Source organism: Heptranchias perlo, unplaced genomic scaffold (assembly GCF_035084215.1).
Source record: "Heptranchias perlo isolate sHepPer1 unplaced genomic scaffold, sHepPer1.hap1 HAP1_SCAFFOLD_282, whole genome shotgun sequence".
Taxonomy (NCBI): domain Eukaryota; kingdom Metazoa; phylum Chordata; class Chondrichthyes; order Hexanchiformes; family Hexanchidae; genus Heptranchias; species Heptranchias perlo.
In genome coordinates this window covers 27309-31983 of record NW_027139294.1, presented here as the reverse complement: position 1 = coordinate 31983, position 4675 = coordinate 27309, and the positions used below count along the sequence as shown (strand labels likewise).

Below are 4675 nucleotides of genomic sequence, written 5' to 3'. Positions count from 1 at the left end.
CACCGATGGGAAGTGTGAGACTGATACTGTGTCTGTTTGTCTGTGTGTCTCTCTCTGTCTGTCTGTCTGTCTCCCCAGTGCTGTACAAGGAGGCGGGATACTGTTACTGAGCGTAATATAGACACACTGATAGAAAGGGAAAGACTGATTCTGTGTCTGTGAACAGACCTCCGGTGCTATTGGTGAGACGGTCACTGTCCCTTTTACTGCATATCAACCGGTCTGACGGGGCATTCATCATTCGCCAGTCCTGTCAGGAAAGGTGGAGAGAAACCGTCTGTAACTGTCTGACACTGGACTGTCTGTGAGAGTTGAATTTATTCAGTAAGTAGTCGTGTCTGGGTGTTGAGAACGGGATGGAGAGGACACCAGTTACTATTATCTGACAGTCAGTCAGTTTAGGAGGAGAGAGAAACACAGAGAGACTGGTGGAGCCCAGAGCGGATAATTTGTGTTTTCATCTTAACCAAACATATCACCGTGTGCGGACAATATAATAATATAAAAGGAGGAGGACAAGGTGAGGCCCAGACAGCATTGAGTCTCATTTCACTACAGACGGACGCAGGACTTGTCCCAGGTGAGGGTTTTGTGTTTAAAGATCACTTCACTAAAAACACCTTGACGAGCTGGGGTTACAGACGGACATGACGGGCAGGAAAAGACCAGCTCGTTCATCAATCCTGCCCCACATGCCTGGAGCATCGTGACTGGACACTTCCTACACACACCACCAGCCCCACCCACCGGGAACATGGAATCTCCTGGGAGCGGTCACAAAGCAGAAAAAAATCCAGAAAAAAACCACTCACCTTCGATATGATGCGATCTCTGCCCCAGTCAAGAACCGGTCCAGATCCCTCGAGAAGGCGGAGAGGGAGTCAGCACCCACCGCACCAGAGAGAGTCAGAGTCAGCACCCACCGCACCAGAGAGAGTCAGAGTCAGCACCCACCGCACCAGAGAGAGTCAGAGTCAGCACCCACCGCACCAGAGAGAGTCAGCACCCACCGCACCAGAGAGAGTCAGCACCCACCGCACCAGAGAGAGTCAGCACTTACCGCACCAGAGAGAGTCAGCACTTACCGCACCAGAGAGAGTCAGAGTCAGCACCCACCGCACCAGAGAGAGTCAGAGTCAGCACCCACCGCACCAGAGAGAGTCAGCACCCACCGCACCAGAGAAAGTCAGCACCCACCGCACCAGAGAGAGTCAGCACCCACCGCACCAGAGAGAGTCAGCACTCACCGCACCGGAGAGAGTCAGCACTCACCGCACCGGAGAGAGTCAGCACCCACCGCACCAGAGAGGGTCAGCGCCCACCGCACCAGAGAGAGTCGGCACCCACCGCACCAGAGAGGGTCAGCGCCCACCGCACCAGAGAGAGTCAGCACTCACCGCACAGGAGAGAGTCAGCACCCACCGCACCAGAGAGAGTCAGCACTCACCGCACCGGAGAGAGTCAGCGCCCACCGCACCAGAGAGGGTCGGCACCCACCGCACCAGAGAGGGTCGGCACCCACCGCACCAGAGAGAGTCAGCACCCACCGCACCAGAGAGAGTCAGCACCCACCGCACCAGAGAGGGTCAGCGCCCACCGCACCAGAGAGAGTCAGCACCCACCGCACCAGCCGGGAATGCATTCCAGATGCTCACTCCTCTCTGGGAAAAGAAGAAGTTCCCAACATCCAGACTATTCTTCCCTCTTTGTGGTCGGAACGCCGATCCGCTGCTTCCCCCCAATCTGTGAAACTGGAAATAATCGATCACTGGGCAAGCTGATCAACCATGAGATGGGAGCCATTGAAACACCGTGGGCGCTCTCCCATTGAATTATATTCTGTGCGGAGCGTTCGGTTTTTCGCGAGGTGAAGAAACTCTTGTCTCTCCTTGTGTGTCAATGTGAGGCGAGTCTCAGATGATATTCTCACAGTTGAATCCAAAATGTAAGTTGTTTGGTGATGCCGGGGATTGAACCCGGGACCTCATACATGCAAAGCATGCGCTCTTCCACTGAGCAACATCCCCACAGGGCAAAAGGTACCTGAGAAATAAACAAGCAAACACTTTAGAAGTGAAGCCGTGAGCTTTCTGCTCCGTCTCTCCAGGACATCGAGATGCCCAGCGGTCCCGCGTGTTCACAATGTTCAACCTCTGCTTCAGATCACGGGGTTTCTGCTCCTCTTTACTTTGAACTTTCCAAAAAAAAAGTCTGCGGAAATAAAAAAAACCCAATCGCTAATGGTCAGTGACAAGGCTGAAATCCAACCTCTGAATCATAAAGTGAGATGGAAGAATGACAGAGCGTCAAACAGGAACAAGAGCTGGGACTGCTCGCTCGATATTGCACCGTCACACATTCCCCTCAGTCGGCGGCTGCTTTGAGTTGAGCTGTTGAGGGGACCGAGAGATGAAGTCCCGCTCCGGGACAATTTAATGCTTGTGGAGCCTCAGAAGTTGAAACTCGCTGCGCTCAAAAAGTGTCATTCAACTTTCCGTGTGTAATTCTGGTGAAAAATTACATGAAGAGAGGCTGGGAGTTGAACCGAGAACCTCAACACAAGCAAAACATGCGCTCTGCCACTGAACTAAATCCCCAGATTACAGAAAACTCGAACCAAGGACAGAAGAACTGATTGTCCTCATTTTATGAGGCCACCCGTGGTGGGTGTGCACTCCACTCACTGCATTTTACTGGAGAAATAATCAATTTATATTATGTAACTATCCTCCACTCTGCATTTTACTGGAGAAATAATCAATTTATATTATGTAACTATCCTCCACTCACTGCATTTTACTGGAGAAATAATCAATTTATATTATGTAACTATCCCCCACTCACTGCATTTTACTGGAGAAATAATCAATTTATATTATGTAACTATCCCCCACTCACTGCATTTTACTGGAGAAATAATCAATTTATATTATGTAACTATCCTCCACTCACTGCATTTTACTGGAGAAATAATAAATTTATATTATGTAACTATCCTCCACTCACTGCATTTTACTCCTCCTAGGACCGCTGTCCTAGGAGGAGTGTTTGCTAGTGCTGTTGGGGAGGGTTTAAACTAAAGTGGCAGGGGGTTGGGAACCTGAGCAGGGAGAGAGAGGAAAGCGTAACAGGAAGGGACAGAAGGTATGGAGTAATAGGTAAAGTGTTAAAAAAGGAAAAAGCAGGAACTAAGCGTCACAAAACAGATTTGAAAGTTCTTTATCTGAATGCACGTAGCATTCGTAATAAAATGGACGAGTTAACGGCACAAATAACTACGTATGGGTATGATCTTGTGGCCATTACAGAAACATGGCTGCAGGGTGACAACGACTGGGAATTAAATATGCCAGGGTATTTAACAATCAGGAAGGACAGGCAGGAAGGAAGGGGAGGTGGGGTGGCTATGTTAATAAAGGAAGGAATCACTGTAATACAGAGAAATGATATTGGGACAAAGCATCAAGATAATGAAACAGTTTGGGTGGAGATAAGGAATAATAAGGGAAAAAAAACATTAGTGGGCGTAGTATATAGGCCTCCTAATAGTTGCAACTCTGCTGGAAGAAGTATTAATCAGGAGATAGTCGGGGCATGTAATAAGGGAACAGCCATAATTATGGGGGATTTTAATTATCATATTAACTGGACAAATCAAATTGGGCAGAGCAGCCTTGAGGACGAGTTCATTGAGTGCATCAGGGATGGATTTCTTGAGCAGTATGTAACTGATCCTACAAGGGGGCAGGCAACCTTGGACCTGGTCCTGTGTAATGAGTCAGGATTAATTAATAATGTCCTAGTTAAGGATCCCCTTGGAACGAGCGACCACAACATGGTTGAATTCCATATCCAATTAGAGGGTGAGAAGGTTGATTCTCAAACAAGCGTACTGAGCTTGAATAAAGGAGACTATGATGGTATGAGAGCGGAATTGATTAAAGTGGACTGGGAAAATAGATTAAAGGGTAAGACGGTACATGAGCAGTGGTGTTCATTTAGGGAGTTATTTTACAACTTTCAAAATAAATATATTCCACTGAGGAAAAAAGGGTGTAAAAGAAATGACAGCCACCCGTGGCTAAGTAAAGAAATCAAGGATAGTATCCGACTAAAAACAAGGACATATAAGGTAGCCAAACTTAGTGGGAGGATAGAAGATTGGGAATTCTTCAAAAGACAGCAAAAAGTAACTAAAGGATTGATTAAGAAAGGGAAGTTAGATTATGAAAAGAAATTAGCAAAAAATATAAAAACAGATAGCAAGAGTTTCTATAGTTATATAAAAAGAAAAAGGGTGGCTAAGGCAAACATAGGTCCCTTAGAGGATGAGACCGGGAAATTAATGGTGGGAAACATGGAGATGGCAAAAATGCTGAACAAATATTTTGTTTCAGTCTTTACAGTAGAGGACACTAAGAATATCCCAACACTGGACAAACAGGGGACTCTCGGGGGGGAGGAGCTAAAGACGATTAAAATCACTCAAGAGATGGTACTCAGTAAAATAATGGGACTCAAGGCGGATAAATCCCCTGGACCTGATGGCTTCCATCCTAGGGTCTTGAGGGAAGTGGCAGTAGGGATTGTGGATGCTTTGGTGATAGTTTTCCAAAATTCCCTGGACTCAGGAGAGGTCCCGGCAGATTGGAAAACTGCTAATGTAACACCGTTA

General features: G+C 47.3%; 1 non-coding gene across 1 annotated transcript; it reads right to left on the bottom strand.

Moving 5' to 3' along the window:
- Window positions 1–1955: 1955 nt before the first annotated feature.
- trnaa-ugc (transfer RNA alanine (anticodon UGC)) lies at window positions 1956–2027 on the bottom strand. The gene has a single exon. It is a non-coding gene; the product is annotated as a tRNA-Ala (tRNA).
- Between the last annotated feature and the right edge of the window lie 2648 nt (window positions 2028–4675).